This window comes from Mustela nivalis (assembly GCF_964662115.1).
Source record: "Mustela nivalis genome assembly, chromosome: 2".
Lineage (NCBI taxonomy): Eukaryota > Metazoa > Chordata > Mammalia > Carnivora > Mustelidae > Mustela > Mustela nivalis.
In genome coordinates, this window is record NC_139021.1 from 12,937,846 (window position 1) to 12,961,138 (window position 23,293).

Below are 23,293 nucleotides of genomic sequence, written 5' to 3' on the forward strand. Positions count from 1 at the left end.
GTCACGGATACAGCTCACGGAATATAAAAATGCTCCAAAATAGATGGTGGGATGTTCGTACAACTCCACCAACATATTAAAACCACTGAACCGTGCGCTTGGAGTGGGTGACTTGTGGGGGATGTGAATTCTGGAGCCACACCAACAACAGCACCCGTGCTGATCCTGGCCACTGTGCGGACATGTGAGCTGTGGCTTCCAACACAGGCTGGGCCAGGTCTGAATGGCTCCACGAACACAGAGATGGGAGTCCCCCACAGACGGAAGGCCCTACTGGCTGAGAGCCAAAAGGCTTCGGAACAGCTGCTATACCTCCTTCCGCCCCCCAAAACTCTGACCCTCGCAATGCAACACCATGACAGAAGGGCCATGCAGGGGACAGCCTGGAGCTCTTATTTTGTCTCCCGCCCCGAGCAGTTCCTAAACAGTGGGAGTTAAATATTTATAAAGAAGTCACTGTTTAATGTTCCGTCTGTACTCGTGGAGCCTGACGCAGGGAAACACTGCCGTGACAGCTGATTATACAACCCAGAGAAGCCCGCGCGCCGGGGCGCCTGACAGTCCGCAGGAGCCTGGCCTCACCTTCCCTGCCTGCTGTTTCCCGCGGAGCCGTCTTCCTCCTTCTCGGGGAGCCCTCCACAGACCCCTCCACGTCCTCCCTCCCGCCCACCCAACCAGAGGAAAGAGCCCTTTGGGCCAAAAGCTGCAGGTCTCATGGTTCCCGATGAGTGCTCTGAGCCGTTCCTGGGTGAGCGGGGTGCAGCGGGGGAGCCGTCTTCCTGCAGAGAAGCAGTGCATACGATGGGGGCCTCCAAACCAGGCAGCAAGAGTGCACGCATGGACCAGGATCACCTTCAGAGGGACCCCCTCCTCCCAGGTCAGTAGCAGGTACTGGTCTGAACATGGCATGGAGGGTAGACGCCAGAACCCAACTTCCAGACCTCACGGCCCAGCTTCAACCTTCTCTGCCTCAGTTTCCCCAGCTGTAAAAGCCACCTGGAAGGCCTGGCTGTTGGGTAGAGTCACTTCTGAGCATGAAGTAAGATGGGCCTTAAAGGCATCAAGCACATGTAGCCATTCTCATTGTGAGAGAAGGTGACCACCACCACCTGCTTCCCCTTCCTGGCTCCAGCCTCACTCGGCTGGGACCTTGGGCTATTCTGGTCATGTGTCCCTGCCCTCCACAGTGGCCTAATCAGCAACTGGGAAAGAAGGAGACAGGGTGGGGAAATGGTCTTTGTAAACCAGAAAATACTGCTTCCGGCACACGTTAGGAGCTGTCAGTACTGCTGGTAAACTGTAGGGAGGGGAGGGGAGCGCTAGTGCTTCCTGGGTCCCTCCCAGGACTCCTCTTTGGGGCCTGGCACATCTGAGAGTGGCTCATGCGCAGAGGCTGGATTGCTGGCTGCACTGGAGAACGGTTCCACCAGAATCCCCTTCCCTGTCTGCCCTCCGACTTCAAACCCACCCTATGTCCCTAGGGCCAAAGGTGAGGGCAGAGGGGAGGCCTTGCCCTAGTCTGCTGCCCCCTCCCTGTGCCGGCTGGGCAGGAGGTTCTGAGCCAGGCAGACCCGGACCAAGAGGCAAGGTCCCTTTCTACAGGAACTCTTCCTTGCTCCGGAAGCCAGACACGGAAGGGACTCGGATGAGCACAGGCACAGAGAGAAATCGGGGCATGGGGACGAGCAGGCCAGGTGGGGAAGAGGGAAGAATGGGGGCAAGACCTGAGCTCAAGGAACCACATGGAGAACAGGACCCGGAGAAGAGCTGCTTGACGCAAAGCTGCTTCAAGTCAGGTCCCGGTATTCACGGTCAGGGGGCAGGTGTGTGTTGGGGGAAGGAGGCACTTTCTCTGGGAAAGACAAACGGCCAGCACCTGCTCTGGATCCTCAGTCCCACCCATTTGGCTGTGACCTTGAGCCACGCAGGTCACTTGGGCTTTACAAGAAACAGAGAATTATAAATATCAAATATTTTACAGTCAGAACTTAATGATTTAGCATTTATAAACTACAAATGTATAAGGCATTAATTACAAATAATTATAAATGCAAATGAGGTCTGTCTTATACTTCAACTCAAAGTTATCATTTTAAACTCCCCTCTAAGTGTTGGTCATGCGAAGAATGAATCCAATGCCAAGGCCTTTCTCACCACACGCTCTTGGCACAAAACGGAAACTCCCTTCACTCCTCATCATTAAAAGATCGTTTTACAAAAGACCGTCCGGGACTTCCTCAATCTTCCCAAGCTCTCTTCACTTTTTAAAATTCTTTTATTTCTAAATCATTTTCTTTCGGTTGCATGGAACCATCTTTTCTTTCTCCCCTCCACGTTAACCCCCAGGTCTCCCCGACAGCAGTCATCGGGACCCTGCCTGCTTCTCTCTCCCAGGCCATAGTAAGCGCCCTCTCTGTAGCCTCTAGTTCCCTTTGTAGTTGCTTCCCCTAGAATGTCGGGCCCTGCCCCCGTGCCTGGCACACACAAGGTGTTAGAACTAGTGTGTGGGATTCAAGGAGCCTGCCCACGGTACCTGTGCCTGCATCGGGGGACCCTGAGGTCTGGACAAAATGTGCAAGGCCTGCGCACTGATCCGCCTTAGAGAGCAGAAGCCCCAGGACCCAACTCCCCCATGGTCAGGGCCCTGAGGAAGGGGGCAGCCGCAAACAGAACAGATACTTACATATTTCCCATGGCTGCACGTGTGTTCACCAGTCAAAAGGCAGGGTCTTTCTTGGGGCCACTGACTGGAGATGCTAACTGTCTTTATGCCAAATACACCCTCACCATGCAAAATCTATGATTTCTGATTTCCATTGCTCTAAAGCGGTGCAAAAGCTGCAAAGCACATGGAATACAGATTCCTTATAATTTTACTGTGTCTTTTCCCCTCTTTTTACAGTTGTTTCCTCCCTAAGTGATTCAGTGACAACTTCTTTGCAAATCAATGTTATCTGTTCTTTCCAAAGCACTAAACTTAGTTTTCATGCAACAACTCGCTTTATACCCAGTTCTCATCAGGTTATGTGATATTTAATTACCAACACAACTAACTTTTGGCCAGCGCAGGGATCAAAGAGTGGGATAAGGCTTCTGACACACCAACAGCGAACATTTAACAGGTGTTTGCCACATGCCAGAAAACAATGTTCTAAGCATTCACATGTATTAACTCATTTAATGCTCATAAACACCCTAGAAGATAAGTACTCCTCTTCGTGCAGTTTTAGAGATGAAGCCTATAGGCACAGAGAGGTTACTTAACCTGCCTAAGGTCACACAGCAAGTCAGGAGCAGAACAAATGTCTTAATCTGGAAAACTGGACTTGTGGGTAGCCCACCAGCCCTGGGGCCTTCAGGGAGCTTGGGCCCTCATGCAGTTTGCTGCCCCAAAAATGGGCAACGTCCCTCCCTGGTAAGAGAGTCAAACAGAGGTCACTGAAGAGTTTCTGTTATTCTTGCCCTGGACTGACAGATGCTTACAATGTCTGGCCATCAGTAAATGACAGATTATCGTCAGATGTGGGTGGGCTAGACACTAGCAATGAGTTTATTAGGGTGTATTTTTGTGTTATGATGACTTCTGCCTCCCTGGGCAATCTGTCTGTAGGAACACAGATACGGGGGCCCCTCGACTTCTGTGTGGCTGAGGCATGAACCCGGAGTCAGCGGAGGGCAAGAAATGAGGTGAGTTCCGAGCGAAGCAGAGTTCAGGTCAGATGAACGGGGCCGGGGTGGGGGTGGGGGGTTGGACAGAGCATTTTCTACGCATTCTGCTTTGTGTCTACCAACCAGCCTGCTGCCTCTCCCAGTGACAACAGGGGATGAAGAATCTCTCACCCACTGGTGTGCCTGGCAGTGCAGTCATGGAGAAGGCCTGCAAACGGGGTGGGAAGCCTTTCCTTCTGCTTTCTGAACTGCCTAGAGATGCCCACCAGGTCCACATTGCTGCACCCACACCTTAAACGGGTAAGGCCCTGAACAGAGGCCAGACAGGTCTGCCAGGTCGACAGGGAAGATGCCTGACCTGGTCTCTCGGTATCACATCACTTTCCCTGCCCTGGGCCATAGTCCCCCTGACAGCGACTGCTGGGGGCAGGGGGCCACAACCTCCCTCTCAGTTTCACAGAAGGAGGGAGAAGTACTCGGTGTCCAAAGGCCCAGACACAGACACAGCGTCACTAATTCAATAACTCCTCAGACTAGAGGATCAAGAAAGGGAAATGGCTTAGCTACCTGAATCTCTTCCATGGGGTAGAAGAGGTCACCTCGCTATTTCTTAAGCTAAAAAGCATCAAAGAGGAGCTCAAGGAACGTTCAGCTTCTCAGTGCTGAAAAGGTGCCACACTGCAAAGGCAAGATCTACAGCGGCCCAGGGGTCACCCGAGGTGTGGTGGCAAGTGGTTTCAAATAGGAGCATACGGGGGTCCTGGGTGGTGCAGTTAGGCGTCCGACTCTTGGTTTCAGCTCAGGCCGTGATCTCAGGGTGGTGAGACTGAGCCCTGTGTCAGGCTCCATGCTGAGCATGGAGTCTGCTTGGGACTCTCTCTCCCTCTCCCTTTGTTCCCGCCACACACTCTCTCTCAAATAAATAAACAGACCTTTAAAAAGTAAATAAATATGCATCCAAAAAATGCCACCTTAGACGTGACTGCTCCCTTGTTTATATGGGTTCGCTGTACGTTCTTCCGTTAACTTCGTCCACAAACAGTGCTCAGGAGCTGGGGAAACAGGCTCGGGGAGAAGAAGTGTCGTAACCAGTGCCATCCTGCGGGGTAAGCAACAACTTAGAAGGGACACGGCATCTGCCTTCAGGAACTTGGAAGCCGTCGTCTGTAAGGAGCCTATTTAATTGGGAAGGTCCCAGGAATCAGAACCCAGAGAGCTTCGAGAAAGAGCCCACACCCCAGCAGAAGGAAGTGCATTAGAACGGTCAATGCCACCTTTCAGTGGTAGGAAGTGCCCCGTCGGTGGAGGTATTGAAGGGCACACTGGACAGACATGTGGCTGGGTTGCTACAACTGGAGAACTGAGTTACCTCATGGGCGGTTGGCCTGGACTGTGGCCCCGGGTCCGTGAGCGGATCAGGTCTTAAGGATCTGCGTGCTGTGTCCTGTGTGCACTCCTCGAAGTCTCTACAACTAGCATGCTTCAAGTTCAAGTTATCTGACCTCTGTTCAACCCTGCCCACCCGCCGAAAAGCTGGATGACACATAAGGCTGGCACACACCAAGTCTCCTTTCTCCTTCGAGCCATCACCCAGCCATTTACAGAGGACCGTGTGCCAGGTGCTGTGTGGTAATGTGGATGAATAACACAAGTCTCTAGTTCCTTCTATCGCCTACAGCACAATGGGGCAAGTTCATCAATGACAGGGGAAACCGATGCACGTTCCTGACTCCAGACGGTGCAGCAGAGCAGCTGTGGAGGCCACGAGAGCTGGTGGCACAAGCATGTCCTCTGGCAAAGGAGGCCAGAGGCCACAGAGCACAAATGACTCCCTAGGTCCACCCAGTGAGTAGAGAGCCAGCCTTCAAATCCAGCCGGCTCTGTCCAGCTGCGAAGGGCACCCTCTTTCCATGACACTGCCGGGTGCCAGGAGACACGTTCCAGGACCAGTAGAAGCCCCTCTGTCAGAACAGTCAGAACTGGCCTCTGCCATCTCCACTCCACCACCCACAGCCTTGAAGGTCATTCCACCCATTTCCTTACATTTTACCACTGGCCCGATCCAATTCCGGCGGCACTGGCCGCCCCGGATGCAGGCCAGAGCCGGGCCACGCTCTGATAACAGAGATGAAAGGCCGCTCTGTAGTGTGCTTGAGGTCCCAACAAATGTCAACTGCTTTCATCAGGAAAACCCCAAATTACCCACTTTTACGCACAGTCTTTCATCTCCCACAGGGCAAGCAAAGGCTGCTTATTAGAAAAGCTGCCTTGTCCACAGTCTCGCTGGTGGGGCTGCGGGTGGGGGACATGGGCCCCGTCCCCTCTCGGAATCCCAGCACTGGCTCTCGGAGGGGCCCTACTCTGGCCCTGGCCGCAGGCCACTGACTAACTGGACAGAGAGGAGCTCTGCCCTGGGCCAGCCACTGCTGCTGCAGGGGGACAGCAGTGCCATCAGACAGCCGTCCCCAGAGCCGGCTGCCGGAGCGCCGTGCCCCGCGGAGCCGCTGCTCTGCGCCTCCCCCACACACAGCCTGCGGCCCCAGGGAACGGAGGTCTGGGACCGCAAACATAAATGTGCAGCAGGACTGACCAGCTCCTCTGTTTCTTCCTTCTTTCTTTTTCTCTCTCTTCTCCAGCAAAGCCGGCAATTGAGAATTCCACATCACAGATTCCTGTGGCTACAAGGGGCCTCTTGAGGTCATCAACACGGTTCTCCCACATCAAGACAAGCCCATCCTGAAGCTGTCACAGGAGGCAGGCCGTAGTCCTCCGTGAAGGGATCTCAGGGGAGGCTGCTAGCCTGCCTGGCTGCTATGAGAGCGGTCTGCGCCTTTCTGAATCATAGCACCCAAGACTTTCATTTTCCAATTTTATGCCAATACCTATGTCCCACTCATGATTATGAACTCTTAAGACCTCCCAGTATCCTCAGGACCTAGCATATTGGCTGGTTCAGAGGGGTTATCTAGTACACGTGGGTTACGTGTGGGTGGCTGGGTGAGTGAATGGGGGGTGGGCAGGTGTGTCAACAGGTGAGTATGTCAGTGGGTAGGTCAGTCGGTAGGTCAGTGGGTAAGTCAGTGGGTAGATGGATTAAAGTTTAGGCAGAAAAGAGAAAGACAAAAGATGGTTGCAATAAGGGGCCTTTACCAAGCACACCCACCATCAACTGTCAGAATCTTCAAATTTGGGGGCCAAAAGGAACTTGAGGGATCCTCCAAGCGTCATTCCCCCCTTGTTTTGCATGAAAACAGAGACCCCCGATACAGGCTGCCTGGTCCAGGATCACATGACTAAGAGTGAGCAAATCCACAGTAACACCTGCTGCCTTGGCCACCTCAACCAGAAAGAAGAAACGGCTCTCCCACCAGCTGTCAGAACCGAAACGATGCTCACATCCCTGACTCGGACCCAGAGAGGCACCGCCTCTTACCTCCAACCCGCAAAGCTTCAGCTACGCGCTCCGGAGAAAGTGATGGGATCCAGCGGAAGAGGGCGCGGGGCCGAAGTGCTGCCGCTCTTCCACCTGGATACGGCCAGATTCAGGCGAGCGCCCAACAACCTCCCGTCAGGAGCGCCAGCCCTCCCTCCTCTGCGCTGGACCACACACCGCTATGGGGGAGGCGGGATCAAGTGGAGCACCTGCGGCTTCCTCCACGACGTCTTCCTGCAATAATTCCCACCACGCAAGAAAAAAGCAGCCAAAATCCAGAAACCAAAATGAAGCTGTCCATCTCCAACTTGGGTATGGGGAAGAGAGACAAATCAATCCCCAGTTGTTTCCTGACTGCCTCCTACATGCTCGGTCCGGGGGCTGAGCACACACAAAGGACACGTGCAAGCCTAAGTCCTGGACCAAGCCCACAATTCAGGTCAAGGACTGACTCCTGCCCCTTCATGCTCTCGTTCGGGCAGCAAATCAATACTGAGCACCAGTCACATGCCCTTCAGCTAGATTTTGGGGTTTGGGTCTGTTCTCTGCTGCGTATGCCAGAATGTTGACCTTGATTCAAGGAGTGACCCTGCCACCCCCCATGTCCATATGGTGCTCTTTCATCCTTAAAGTCCAGACACAGATACGGTCAGTCAGTCCTCACGACCAGTCCAGGGAAGACGTCTGAGTGTTGTCCTGCTCTCCCACAACACATTTAGGGAAACTGAGGTGCTGCAGGTTTAAGAGACGCATCCATGATCGCACAGTAGGACTGCGCTCAAACCTCCTTTCATTTTCTCTCTGCTACAGATCTTTGTCTCCTTGGGAGGGAAGTGGGCAGTGTGTGTTGGAAAAAGATCTCTGTAGGCAGGTGGCCAGAGTGCACAGGGATTCAGAGGACGTGGGCATGAGGAAGGTAAGGGGCAGGCATCTCCCGAAAGGATCTGAAGCTGAGGGCGGCTGAGCACAGTTCCTGGCATGAGCTCATTCTGAAGCAAGGCAAAGCCAAACAAAAGCCTGTTGTGCTGGCCAGGGGGAAGAGTATAGAGAAGTGATCAGGTCGGACCCAGACAAGCCCATATTCATATCTGTCGGTGCCTCCTTAAACTGAGTGCCCTAACTGAGCCTCAACTTGCTCACCTGTATCATGGCAGTAACAGGGCTCATCCCATCTCTATCAAATTCACTGAGGTCAAGAGTCAGACATAAAGCATGTGCCCCATGTTTCCTCTTTTTACCCCTTGGAGACCTGCGGTGACGCCAGGTGTGTTTGTTGTAGTTGAGGTGAAATTCACAAAAAATAAAAGTAACCATTTTAATACACACAATTTAGCGGCATGTAGTACACCCATGATGCCATGTGACCACCTCTTGTCCTTCTGGAAGATTTCCATCACCCCAAGATAACACCTCATCCCCATGAAGCAGGAACACCCCATTGCCCCCCACCCCGAGCAACCATCAATCTGCTTCTGTCTCTATTCTGGATGTTTCCTAAAAATGGAATCATGCAATATGTGAACTGTCATGCCTGGCTTTTTTCAATTTTCTGAGGTCCGTCCATGTTGTAACATGTATCAGTACCTCCTTTACATACGAGTGCGGTTGCTCGGTCACAGGGTAATTCTATAGCTAACTTCGTGAGGAGCTGCAAGCTGGTTTCCACTGCGGCCGTCACTCTGTTACACCCCCACCAACAGTGCACAGGGCTCCAACATCTCCACAGCCTGGCCAACACCGGTTATTCTCTGCTCTTTTGAAAGTATGATCACAGCCATCCTAGCAGGTAGAAAGAGAGAGCTCATGGCTTTCATTTATACCTTTCCTTAATGACTAATGAAGTTAGGCATCTTTTCATTCACCAGCCATTTGCACATTTCTCTGGAGAAAGGTAAACTGAAGTCTTTTGCTCATTTCTGAATTGTGTTGTCTGTCTTTCTATAGTCGAGTGCAAGGCTGGGTGGGGGCAAGGTGGTAGTAAACACTTCTGCTGTCTCCAGAGAACGATCTGGTGGTGATGAGCACCTCATACACAGGGGCCTGGAGCAGGGCAGCCCCAGGGGCAAGGCCCAGCCCCTCACTCGGAGAGGCCGCAGGCTCTAGAGCACACCCAGTCCCGGAATAAGCAACCCAGCAGAGCAAAGACACAGCTAACCTGGGCTGGGAAGTGGGACCTGTGAGGAAGTCGGAGGGGGTCCGAGAGAGCGACACTCGAGATGACTTAACACCTTCCACTGGCCTGAAGCGGCTGAGCAGGCGATTTGGAGAACCAGTGACAGGCTGGCTTCCATCTCCACAGCACAGAAGGGGGAGGAAGGGTGCAAGGCAGGTGAGCTGAAGGAAGGGCTCCCAGTGCGGAGAGCACTGTGGGGCCCCTGAACCTGACCGACTCTGTCAAGGCCTGGCACAGAACAAAGACCAGCCGGGGGGGGGGGGGGCAGTGCACCCCCACCCACGAGACAAGTAGTGCCCCAGTGGGGCCTCCCGCTTCTCTGCTGCCATTCCCCTCTAAAACAACATCTGCACCAAAGAAATGGGACCGGCCGCAGTCACACACACAGTGTGACCCTGGATGCCCCATGGCTTCCCAGTGCCAAAGGGCACACGCCAGGTCAAGCTTGGTGGATGAATTTTCTGATCACTAAGCTTCAGAGGGAATCCTGGTTTGAAGGCCGGGTCCTGGGAGCAGATGTGAAGAGGAAGCCATGCCTGAGTCTGAGGGGTAAAGCTCGCTCTCCAAGCCGGAGGAAAGCAGAGGCACGGTGGGGCCACCTGCATGGCAAGACCAGCTGGACGGGGTGATACAAGCTGAGCCCAGAGGTCAGCAAGAAAGGGAGGAGATCTAAGAGTGACCCCATATTTGGAGTCAGTGGACCTGAGTTCAAGCCTAAAGCCACCACTTAGAACTTGCAGAATTCTGGAAAATTCCTTAACCACTCACAAGCCTTTCTTTCCTCATCCATCACAAGGGGAATCATTCAATCTTCCCAGTAGGAGGGTGGTGGGATAACATGGGGGAAGGGTCAACTCCAGCTTCAGGGAGCCCTCAGCCGGCAGAGGGCCCACCTGTGTGAGCCTGGCAGCTGCTCCCTGTTCAAATCCCTGCTCAGCAGCCTACTCGCTGAGGGATCTTGGGCACATTACTTAACTGCATCAAGTCTTTGTTCATCTTTAAAATCGGAGTGGTGGTAACTGTAGCTATCACGTCGGGCAACTGTAGGGTTACGTGAGTGAGCACACATGAACCACTCAAGAGGCCCAGGAAGCACCCCCCATACTGAGCTAAGTCTTACGGTTAGAGAGCCTTCGGGAAAGCAAACTGTCCGTGTGGCTAGTACAGACATCTGCAGTGAGCTGAATGCCGGCTCCAAAGCCTCACCCTGCAGGGTCACAGAATTTTTAAACAGGGGCATCTGTTGGCTCCTCTTGATGAAGTGAAGAGACAGCCCAGAGGCCCACCTACCTAGGGGCAGTCAGTCAGGTCTCCTCCAAAAGCCAGTCCTGTCCCTGCCCCCAGCCCCATTCTCCAACTGCCCACACAGCCGCGCCCATTCTTTATCCCTCACGAGACAAGCACCACCCAGAAACCTGTGGTGAGCTTCAGTTAAAACAGTTTATGGCCAGGAAAGCTGCTCCTTCTGTCTTTGCCTAAGATAAGCGTAATCACAGACCGGAAAGGAGCCAGGACATCACCTGCAACACTGACTCCTGGTCACAACAGAGACGTTCTTGCTGTCCCTGAGCAGGGCAGAGCGGGACCAGCATGCTCTCAGACACAGCCGGTGTTCAGCTCTAGTTCACTGGCTACGTCTTTGGGCAAGTTCCTCAACCCGCCTGGACCTCAGTCTCCTTACCTCAGGGAATCCACAGGGGTTGTAGTGATGATAAGGCATAAGGCACCCCAGAGGGTGTCTGGTGCACAGTTTCTTCCCAGATTCCAGCCCCACACTGCAGAGCCGCTGGAGTGATGGCTTGCTAGAATTCCAGCCCCTGTAGAGTCTCTGAGAGGCCAGCAAGTTAAGTGCTGAGAGTCAGGACCAGCAGCCACAGGGCTCTGTTACATGGGTCAGAGAAGCCACACTCAGGGGCACTCCTGGCTGCAGCTTTCCTGGTGAGAGCTCCCAGCACAGATGTGCCTGGATCTATTCAAATGACCCCAGCCAAGAAAGCAATGTCCAGGGACGCCTGGGTGGCTCAGTTGGTTGGACGACTGCTTTCAGCTCAGTTCATGATCCCGGAGTCCCGGGATCAAGTCCCGCATCGGGCTCCCAGCTCCATGGGGAGTCTGCTTCTCCCTCTGACCTTCTCCTCGCTCATGCTCTCTCTCACTGCCTCTCTCTCAAATAAATAAAAAAAAAAATTAAAAAAAAAATCTTAAAAAAGCAATGTCCAGAACAAGGATCATGTCTGTCAGCAAAAGGGAAAAGTTTCCAAGAGGAGCTGGGCAGATGCTGGAAACAAAAGGAGAGGTCACCTACTTCTGGGGTTCCTGCCTGTTCAGCCTCCCTGTGCCACTGATGGTTCAGATCAGGTGGAGGAGAGAGGGGTGTCCAGGGTTCAGCCTACACGACTCTGAGCATAATCCCCTGGGAGCGGTAATCTGTGGGACACTGAAGAAAAGTCTGTACCCCTATCTCTTCCCAGAACCCTCAGAGCACAGGCTCTGGAGTGAGACTGCTGGGGCTGGAATACCAGAGCAGCCTCTTTTAGCTGTGTGACTTCAGATATTACACTCAACCTCTCTGATCCTGTTTTTCTTGCTTGTAAAATAGGGCTAATGATAGCACTGCATCTCCTAGGCTGACTTTAGGAATTAAGTTCTAGAAAAGATGGCCAGGACTTAATCACTAGATGAATGTCGGCTATGACTATTAGCCACTAATCTAATTCTTACATCAGCCAGTCATTTGACTTTACTGATCCAACTAGTGCGGGCTTTGCAGATGTCCATCTGATAGCGATTTCCCAGCGAACGAAGATGGTTCAGAAAGAGGGAGGCTTTAGCATTCTCTGCCACATTCCTACAAGCTCAACCATTTCTGCTCAGGATTTCACACCTGCCCCAGAGTTCCTTATCCCCAGTTTGCAGATGCAGGCACCAAAATTCAGTGGCCCAGGAAACAGAAAGCGAGTCAATTCTTTCAGAACAAACACAAGCTTCAAAAGCATCCCCTCCTGGTGCACATTTTCACCACCATCACCCCCATTTCGCGCGCATCTGCTCCCAACCCCCGGCACCCCAATCCTCCTCTCCTGAGTCGAGGGTGGAGCCTGCCTAACTAAGCACCCTGCCCACTGCTCTTCCTGCACTCACTGCACTCACGTGCCTGGGTTGACCTAGGGCAAGGGTAGCCTGAGTACAGTGGGCCTGGGCCCGCCCCTGCGCCCCACCCCCTACACCTGGCGGCTTACCCCTTGCATGCACAGCCTCTCCCCCCCATGCACAGTCTCTCCCCCGGCCTCATCAGAAAAACTGGCACCCACTGTGGCACTGCAGGCACACACCGAATCTCGGTCATGGTGACCATTGCAGCATCTGTAGGGCTGGCGTACAAACAATCCTTGGAGAACACGAGCACGAGTGCCCTGCTTCTGTCTGGTTCCAGAAGCCTAAGGCCCAACATTTTCTTCACGATCCTCCACTCCTGGAGGCTGGTCACTGCCTCCCAGAGGGGAGTCCTGGCTCCCTCTCCCATCCCAATGTCTCTGCAGGGGCTGCCCACGGTCCAGTTTTCCAGCACGCAAGCCTCCACATCCCAGGACCCCAGGCCCTGCCCTGCACCGCCATGCCCACTAAGGACCACCCTGAGCTCCCCACCCCCCACAAACAGAGCTGCAGTTCGGAGAGGTGCATCGTCTCCACTTAGCTTTTAAAGGAAAAACAGTAGCCCATGGGTGTCCCTCCAGAGAGCTTCCCACACATGCTCAACATTATGCATGTACTAGCTCATTAAAATCATCTCCACATGTGAATGCTAGCTTTATTTACTCCCATTCTGCAGCTAGGGACACTGAGGCTCAGAGAAGTATCTGGTCTCAGGTTACATGCTCGTCAACAACAAAGCCATGATGCAAACTCAGGCCTCCTCACACTGAGACACATCACCTGAAACACTGTATTAGACTGTTTTCCTGCTGTTTTACCCAATTTAGGGAGGGACAGGTATGCCATTCAAGTAGCTTCCTTGAGAACACAGCAGACATCCATATATGCCCATTGATTATCAGAACGATAAACAGCAGCCGATCTATTAAGGGGGAAAGTGGCCTGTGTGACCCCATCCCCTTTAATTCGGAAAAGTCTCAACCAGCCTCCTGAGAGTTCATCCAGCACCCCACATGGGCTGTCCCCACACTAAGGGCTTTGAAATACAAGGTGAGCCCAAACCTGGTCCTCCCACCAGAGAAGCTTCTAGGCCCACAGGAGAGACAGACCCATGCAGCAGGAGCATGCTGGAGCAGAGAGCAGATAAATGCCTGTGAGCAGGGGGAGGGGCAACCAGCCCTGCGGGGGGAGCCAGAGTGTAAAGTCAAGGTCGGTGGGGACTGGGAAAGGCAGAAAGCACCCTGTCAGAATGTCCGTCCCCTCTCCCCACTCGATGGTGCCGTGCTTCACCTCCAGTGACAGCAGCCCCACTGCCACACCCCCAGGTCCAGAGACCTCGGGGGACCCTTATATCCAGGGAAGCAGGCCAGGAAGCCTGCCGTCCCGAGAGTTCCAATCTGAAGGTCTGGGAGTGTTGAACCAGAGGTCCCCCCCGGGGTGGGGGTGGATGGAGAAGCAGGTGCGGAGCCCCGAAGTCGACAGGAACACCGGCACGTGCACAAGTCACCCGGCCAGCAAGGCGAAGGCCGGCCAACAGAGCACAAGGCCCGGGACGCCTGGAGACCACTGCACGAGGACCGAGGCTGAGCTGCGCTTCCTGGAGTCCTGCCACAGGATGCCGCCACACGTGACCCAGAAAAAGAAAGAAAAAAGGCACATTCCAGAAAGATGAGGCAGCCACAAAATGAAGATTGAGAACGGCATGAGTGATGCGTGATGACTTCCCTCCTGAGTCACTGGAAGGCACAGAAACCCAAATCCAGGCTCAGGGAGGCCACTCTTGCCACGTGAATCGGCCCCTTGTTCTCTGCCAGGGAGAAAGTTAAAACAGGACGAAGCTAGGTGTGGAATGTGCGCCCTCCTATCCTGTTCCTCCCTTCCCTCAGCCGCGGCCCCTTCCCCAGCCCAGCCCCACCACTGCTTCCCTCCTTGCCGCCACCACAGATCTCTGGCTGGGACCCCACATCCACCATCCCTAGAAGGGTAACCAAGAAAACAGGGTCCTTTAAAATGCCGAGGGCATTGTGGGAAAATATAAAGATTCCCCATTTCTCTTTCTGCAGCCCAGTCTTACTGACCCAGATCTGGTCATCTGAGCCTCCGTGTAATAACCTAACTCCATCCACAATGCGGTCTGCATTGTCTGTAGGTTTTTTCCTGCTCACCAGCCCTGCCTGCCTCCCTGATGGTGACCAGGCCCATGTCCACCAGCAAACCAATGCAGTGCGGTGTAGCTTCCTATCTCCATCACACCCACCCCGACAGAGCAGTTGACCTCTGGAGTCCCTTCAGGACAACAGGACTGTCAATGTAGCAGGCTAGTGTCAATTCTGTCTGGTGGGAAGACCCAGCCTCTCATAGGGCCCCTGTGTCCATCTGAGACCCGAGGCCTGGCATCTCGCGTGACAGGTCATGATGTTTCCGGGGTAGGGAGCAGCAGCCTGGGAACCGAGGTCGGGAGTTGCAGGGAAGCTCAGAATCCCGGGTTCGGCCGTACGAGCCGGGAGCTTGAAACTGTTCTGAGCCTCTGTTTCCACACCAGTGAGGTGAAAGTCACACAGCATTTACCTCTTGGGATTGCTGGAAGCTTAATTTAAGTCTTGGAGCATAAGAGCTATTCAATAAAGGGTAATTAAATGCAAGCACCATGCCACCAACGCCCATATATCCACAGCCTCTTCGTTCTTGCACCCAAGGCCTTGCCATTGCACAGAATGGACAGAAATAAGACTCAAACACTGGGCCATGGACGCATCATGAGAACACAGGCTTCTCCAGGCAGCCAAAGCTTCCCCTTACCTGCAGATGCCCTTCTCATTCCAACACCTGGGGACACAGGACATCAGGAGTGTCCCTAAGCCATGTCTTAACATTCATCACACCAAAGGGGGACAGCCTGCCCTGCCCAAGCCTAAATTTCCCCTTTACCTTTGCTGCTGTCGAAACATTATCTGTCCTCAGGAAAAGGCAAGAAGCCAGTGCTCTCTGAATCCAAAATGCAGGGTCAGCTGAGAACCCCAAACCAGTGGGAGGGGTTTCTTTCGGTGCTACCTGGAGAGCACATGAAACCCCGGGAAGGGCTTCGTTCAGCCGCGGACGGCAGCCAGCCAGCTTCCTCCTACCTTGCTCTGCCTCTCGAGGCTCTTTGCAAGAATCCCGATGACACATGGTCAGTCCACACAGGCATCGCGGGAAAGGTGCTTGCCAGGCAGGGGAGAAGGACCAGGCTTATCCCAAGATCTGCCATAAACTGACTGAGTGACTGCCAGCCAGTTCCTGACTGGCTCTGAACCCCCCATGGGGTCACCTGGAAAGACCATGGTGCCCAGAGCCGCCCACGCTTCATCCAGCACTTGGCAGGTGTTGTGTGCCATGCTGAAGGCTTCATGTAGCATCCCATGTAAACCAGAAGGCTGACTTAAGGCAGCTGGGATTACTGTAACAATATGCCACAGTCAGGGGCTTCAACCACCTACCCTTACTTCTCAGGGTTCTGGAGGCTAGAGTGCCAGCAGATTCTGTCCTTGGTGACAGCTGGCTTCTTGGCTGGTGGCTAGCCACTTTCTCGCTGCTCATGGGCCTCCCCTTGGTGTGAAAGCATAAAAAGAGAAACAGAGATCTGTCTTCCTGTTTTCAAAGACACTGGTCCCATCGCAGGTGGGGAGGTGGGGGGCACCCTCATGACCTCCTGTGAGCTGGATCACCTCCCAAAGGCCCCACTCTGAATGCCACCCTTGAGGCTTAGGGCTTCAACATAAACATGTGGGGAAGACACAAACATTCACCTCAACAGAAGAGCTATGGTGACCCCATTTTACAGATTTGAAAACAGAGGTCAAGGGAAGTTAAGTAACTTGCCCAAGGTCATCCATCCAACAAACAAAAGGGCCAAGACTAGCACCAAACCCCCTGAAGCTACTGCACTCTGTGACCCAGGAGACTTAGACCACGGTGTCGGGTAACTCGGCATTTCTACTCCTCACCAGCAGAACAGGGGTGACAGCAACAGCCTCCCGGTGCTGCTAGAGTGACTGAATAATGTGAAGCCATGAAAGCCACCCAACGGAAGCAAACACGTACTCAACGAACCCACAGGGCCTGGACTTCTCAGCACGGGGCCCTACACGTACTAGGTATGTGACAAAGACGAATCGAATGGGAAGCCCTTACAGGGCTGTTAGGAAGGGGAACCCCTCCAGATACTTAAAAATATGCACCCTGGACGCGTTTCTCTTCTCCAGATGTGGTTCCCCCGGCCCTCGCCCCCAGGCACCGCGTGGCGGCCTGCACCCCATCCCCAGCAGAGACAGTGATGCCTGCAGGCAGGAAGGGGGGGCAGTCAACCACGAAGCAGGAGAGGGAGGGTAAGGTAAGCCCTCAGGTCCCGCGTGCCCCAGGGATAGCGGGGTGCCATCACGTGCTGGGAGGTGGGGCTCTCAGTGCTGACTGCAGGAACACCCCGGCACAGCCAGGGTGCGGGGTCACCCCAGTCCTAGCAGGGGGGGCTCCCAGTGGAGCCTCGTGAGCACTGCCCTTCTCTATATTCTATATTTTCCCCAAAGACCTTTATTAGTTTGACCATCAGAGAAAATATTTAAGAAGAAAACGGGCTATCTCGCAGTATACACATTATTTTTCCCGTACTAAATCCTAATTTTCCATTTCTAATCATTCAAAAAAGGGGAGGGGAAAAAAGCCTCAAACCTTGTGTCTGATCCTCCCCCGCCCTCTTGTTTCTCTCACCTTTTCCACGGCACGGATCTTCCTTCCGACACTCTCTTCCCCGCACGGTCCACAAACGCCCCTGCCACAGCCTGGCCTCCTGCTCTCCTTTACTGCTTCTGAGACACAGGCTTTGCTGGAAACCCCATTCCTGGCTGAGTCTGGCTCCTACGACGGTCACGGGGATACCCATGTCCCCCATGGTGGGGACCCGCCTGCACGGACATGGTCTCAGCCAGCCCCCCAGGAGCCGGCTTCCTGATACCCAGCCTGGCCCTGCCACCCCTGGCTTTCAGCGCACTCTCAGTGCCTTTTTCTCCACCACCCCCATCTCTGTTTCTCTCCACTGACCTCGCTTTGGCAGAGGGCAGCCATGGAAGGGCCTCCTCTATGCCCTGATCCTGGTCCTGCCCTCCGTGCCAATCTCATCTCCTTCCAGAATTCACCCCATTCAACAAGTAATGAGCTGACGCTGGTACCATGCACTGCCGACCGGACACAGAGATGCAGAGCAGGGGCGAGCATCACTCAAAGAACTCTCCAGCTCAGAGAGACACCTCCCAGCCCCCAGCCAGTGAAAGATCCCAGCTGGACGGCAGCAGGGCTTCCCCTGATGAGGCAGAAAGCATGCATTCCTGTGCATCAAGGCCCTGGGGACACCCGCAAGTGCACTGGGAGGTATGTGCAAAGAAGTGTCCCCCAGCACTGTTTACAGTAGCAAAAACCTGTTAACGACCCAAAATCCACCAGGAGGAGCAAACAGCAGCAGCAGTGGCGGCAGCATCCAAACAATGGAGTGAACAGAGCAGAGTGCCATGACCATGTGCCTACACAAGGCCACCCCCACAGGGGTCTGCAAACAGGAGAATGGGTGCCAGAAAAGGTCTCCAGACGGATCTGTAAGAAAAGGGTGAGCCACGACGGACCACAGCCCACCTTCAGAAAAGTGGTCTTTCTGGGAAGGGAAGGAACTGGAAAGAGAGAGGAGAGCCCACGGGCTTCCACGGGATCTCTAAATTGTTCTTATTTCTTCAGAAGCAACGATCCGAATCACACAGGCCCCCTCACTTAACCCCAGTTCGTCCTGGGGCAGGAATGGGGGAGTCTGTTAAATGACCCTCTGCAGCTTCTTGCTTTGTGGCTCAGATCTGGATGGCATGCAAAGGACAACACCCCACCATGAGCAGATTCTAGAGCCTGGCAAGTCAGTCTGAATAATGCGGGAAGCAGCGGAGGGCAGAGCCGGCACGGCTGTGTCCAGCATCCTGGCACGGCTTCTGAGGGACGCGGGGCCATCCACGTCCCAGACACACTTCTCGGGCCGCCTGGTCTTAAGCTTGAGGAATGTGCTTGAACCCACCACCTATGCCGCCTCTAGACTCCGCTGTCAAGGGATCAGGCTCAGCCAGCACACAGTCCAACAACAGCCACACGGGCCGGCTCTCAGGCACTTTAGGGAACTCATTTGGTCCTTTCAACAAGCAGATGAGGGACAAGTGCCACAGACCACCACCGCATTGAAGGACTAGGAGTCAGAGCCTCAGAAAAATCCCAGGAACCACCCGAGATGACTCAACAAGTGGAAACAGGACAGTCAAAAAAGGGACCCAACTGGCAAATCTGACTTAAGTTCAGGTTCAGAGGCTGGGACTCATCACCGGCCAGGCTTTACATCTCAGGTCTTGTATTTTTCACAAGAACCAGCTACAGGTAGGAGGAAACTAAGGTCCACAAAGACCAAGTATCCCACCCAAGGTCACAAAGCCAGGAAGCCCCAAGACATACATGGTCCTTGACTTTCTAACGTTTCCTGGACAACCTCTTTAGAGCATTTCTCCATCGGGAATATACTTTTTAGAATGAGCATCTTCACGTTCTCTGAAAATGCAGCACAGTTTCCAGGGCTCCTGGGTGAGTGGAAAGCTGGGAGCTTGTTCTGGTTGATGTTTATTTGTTTATGTAGCCTGCTAAACCCTGTCCCTACTTCTGAGGGACTCAGAAAGCTCACCAGAGCAGCTGCTCTGGTTGGAGCCAGATAAGCCTCCATGGGGGAGGGAAGGGTCAGGGCAGTTCCTAGTAATCAGGTAGAGCTGACCCCCTCTCCCCAGAAGCCCCACCCTGTGGGGAGTCATAGATGGCGGCAGATAGGGCAGACACATAGATAATAGGGAAAGACCCCCACCCCTAGCCTAGCCGCTGTCCTGCAAAACCAGGCAATTTGAGCAGACAAAGGAAGGGGACAAAGCCTTCCCAGCCCCCACCTACCAGAGGAAATAACCCACTTCCCAGAGAGCAGCCAGGGAAACTGGAGCAGATGCCACGCAGCTCCTGGCAGCTCCGCACCCGCCACCCTGAGTCCCGGGGCCCGCAGACACTGATGGAGCTGGGCACAGACCAGCCCCAGCCACTGTGGCCCTTCAATGACAGCAATTCCCCGGCCCCATTCTGGGTTCCGAAGCCTTTCCCCTGAAGTTTCCACTAGCCGGAAACAGAGAATGCATCTGGAAACTGTATCAGGCAACAGGGACCCACCCCCTTCATCCACTTAGTCCTGGCTGAATGCACCTCTTGGGTCCTGAAGTCAGAATCATGGCAAAAGCTAGCTTGCTTGCTCGCTCTTTCTTTCTTTATTTCTTCCTTCCTTCCTTCCTTCCTTTCTTTTTTTAAAGGCACCTGAGTCAGGGCGCCTGGGTGGCTCAGGTGGTTAAGCATCTGCCTTTGGCTCAGGTCATGATCTTGGGGTCCTGAGATCGAGTCCACATCTGGCTCCTTCCTTGGCAGGAAGCCTGCTTCTCTCTCTGCCTCTGCCTGCCTCTCCCCCTGCTTCTGCTTTCTCCCTCTGTCAAACACATAAATAAAATCCTTAAAAAATAAATAAATAAAGTCATCTAGGTCTTTCAAATTTCTCACACAGGCCCTTAGTCCCTCTCCCCATCTTTATAGCTGAGAATTATCCCCTCAAATTTTTCAAATATGCTCTCCTTCTCCCATGATGGCCTGCCTTGCCCACCCTGGTGGCTCCAGTGCCCTTCTCAGGTTAACCAGGCACCACAGGGAAGAGACTCAAAGTCAAGCACCCTGGCCCAGACTCCCCGTGTCCAAGGCCACAGTCGTGCCCCATCATGTGAGAGCTATTTTATGGCGCTGCTACAATCCTTTGATTGCCTCTAAACTTGCTCAGGGATGACAGGGGGTTGGGGAAAGTGTGGGAGGTCAAGCAGAGACCCTCTGGAATCCGCTCCCTTCATTAACTTCGGAATTCCTCAGGCCAGTGTTTTCTCAAGCCTTCTTACCCCCAACACTCACCAGGGAGACGGAGCTGAAATCCTTACATCCACAGGCTCCAGCTTAAAAAGCCAGGACCCAGTTTCCTGGGATAAAGGACAGGTGAGGCCAGTAGCCACCAGGCCCCCACAGGGAGGAACTAACATTTAGAGAGGAATCACTAGCTGACCACACTGAGTTAAGAACTAGAGACTCAGCAGTGCCATGGTTCCCACTTTGCAGATAAAGAAAGTGAGGTTCAGAGAGGTTTAGGAACCAGAGCTAGATCACACAGCTATGGAACAGTAAAGCTTCAAAACCTGGTTGTGTTCTGCTCTAAAGACCACATTCTTCCAGTAATTGCAGATATCACGCTAAGAGCTCAAGGATCTCATCTGACACTCCCTCCTCATCCTGGAGCCCCCACTGCGAGGTAGGCTGCTCAGTAGCTAGTGCTTGGAGCTCAGGCAGGCCACTTAAATTAGCATTAAGGCTTGTGCGTAATTCAGGAACTGGAGATTGCAAAGGACACCAAAAAAGGATCTAAGCTGACCTCCCTGCAGCACTGCTGAGATGACCCCTTGCTAACACAGTCCCACTGACAAAATGCATGCACCTTTAGGATCCATTAGGGATCAACATCAAAGGTGGAGACATAGCAAGGCCTCAATAAATGTTTGCCAAATACATGGTAAAAGAACTAGCCATGTCAAGGTCTTCTGCATTTTCCATATAACCCCAACAAAATCACTGTCCCTACACTGTCTAACAAGCTTCCTATAAAGACCACCTCCTGGGGCTCAGATCTTGATCTTGACTTGACTTTGTAAGCCCAACACGTTGGGTGTAGAGATTACTTAAAAATAAAATCTAAAAAAAAAAAAGAGAGAGAGAGAGAGAGAGAGACTACATTTGTAACAAATTTTTCTCAATATTCATAATCCAGAAATTGTTCTTTTTCAACAGCAGACAGGTTTCCCTCATTGAGACCGAAGTACAAACTACGGCCTACGGTCGGTTCTTATAAATAAAGTTTTATTGGAACACAGCCATGCCCGTTTATTTACCTACTGGCTACGCCTGCTTTCCAGACACAGAGGCAGAACTGACTAATGGTGACAGAACTCTGTGTCCTAAAAAACCAAAAACATTTACTACCCAGCCCTTCACAGAAAAGTCTGCCAACCCTTGACATACACAGACAAATATAACCTACCCAGTGTGTTGGGCTAACTAGAAAGAGCAGAATTTCGTGCTAAATTTTAGTAACTCGTTCAAGCTCAGTGCTCTTTATTTCTGTATGCCTACAAGTTCTGGTCTTCTAATTCCATTTCAACACTTTATTTAAACATAGCTGGTATTCCCTGAGTGCTTATGACATGTCAGGCCCCGAATTAAGCCCTTCAATATATTCTCTTATGTAATTCTCACAAGGAACCCATGGGCTAGGTAACATTATCCCCTATTTACCAAGGAGAAATGAGTGAAAAAGAATGAGTGAATGAGTCACCACTTGACTTCATAGGCGGAATATTTACTATTTCAGAATTCGACCTCAGACGGTGATCGAGGAGGTGACAGGAAAACCCCCATTTATTGGGGGTGCTCAATAAATGCAATATGTTGCCTATGACACGATCAGGGGCCGCCGTTAATTCGAGCAGAATTACAGGTTCACAAAGTGTTATGGTTCTGCGATTCTGTTTCCCCACTAGCTGCGGAACGAGCTGTATCGTCCCTTCCCCGTGCATCCTCCGCATTTCAGGAGGATCACCGTGAACGAGGGCGCAGACGTGTTCCGACACGAAGCAGGGTGCAGACCCATTGCATCCGGGGCAGAGAGACACGTTCTCTGGGAACATGGCCAGAGCCGTGCAGCTGAAGAAGCGCAAACAGCAGAGGGGACTGTCTGTTTACTTGTGTTTACTTGTTGTGGTCACCTCAATATCTTTGTAAAATTGGCCTTTTTTTTTTTTTTAAATATTTCATTTATCTATTTGACAGAGAGAGAGAAAGATCACAAGTAGGCAGAGAGGCAGGCAAAGGGCGGGGAGGGGGGGAAGCAGGCTCCCCGATGAGCAGAGAGCCCTATGCGGGGCTCAATCCCAGGACCCTGAGATCATGACCCAAGCTGAAGGCAGAGGCCTAAACCACTGAGCCAGCCAGGCACCCCCCTTTTTTCTTTTTTTTATCTCAAATATCTAAGTCCTAAGCTGTGACAGCTGCACAAACAACCAGTCTCCTGTGTTGTGATCTTTTCCTAATTCAAGAGAAGGTAAATATAAAACAATTTTTTTTTTTTAAAGTCAGCCTGCCCCTCGATAACCTACAGGCACCTTGCGTGCCTCCCCGCACACTGAAAACCAATGTTCTAGCAGGCAAAGGCAGGCTGAAAGCTAACAGATTGGAGAGCGGGTATCAGCTTCTCTGCTCTCTTCAGAGATAAGTGCTAAGTTGGGAAGATCTCTGGATCTCTCTGAGCCTCAGTTTCTTCATATAGAAAAGAGGCACCACACCCATCTCGCTGGATTGGAAGGTTAAGCAGGCACATTTCCAGACATTAATAAGCACCAGCCACGACACAGTCCCATGGCTGTTCATTGAGAAACCTGGGCTCCAGACCCCGCCTAGAGCCTAGCCCGTGTAGTCTCCAGGGGACCCGGGCTCCCCTGTTGGGAGGTCTAGGGCAATAAGCCATCTCTAGAAACGCTGGCTTGGGGTGTCTGTGTCGGTGGGACGGCAGCACTGCACCCCGAGCCCCAGGAGGACTGTATGTACTGTCCACCACCACGGGTTCCCGTGAAAATGAACAAACAAACAGAGGGTCAGGCCTGCACTAGCAGAGTCTGAGGTAACAGAGCTCAATGAGACACAGACTC

At 52.9% G+C, this 23,293-nt stretch overlaps 2 long non-coding RNA genes across 11 annotated transcripts in view; one reads left to right on the plus strand and one right to left on the minus strand.

Moving 5' to 3' along the window:
* The window catches only part of LOC309859192, a 223,321-nt gene that overhangs the window by 126,574 nt on the left and 73,454 nt on the right, over window positions 1-23,293 (minus strand). The gene's annotated exons all lie outside the window — the stretch shown is intronic.
* LOC309859223 lies at window positions 92-9,023 on the plus strand. Of its 2 annotated transcripts, XR_014308620.1 has the most exons (4): window positions 92-877; window positions 3,611-3,687; window positions 3,796-3,969; window positions 6,306-9,023. It is a non-coding gene; the product is annotated as an uncharacterized lncRNA (long non-coding RNA). The 2 variants fall into 2 exon arrangements; XR_014308619.1 differs by having other exon boundaries at window positions 3,796-9,023.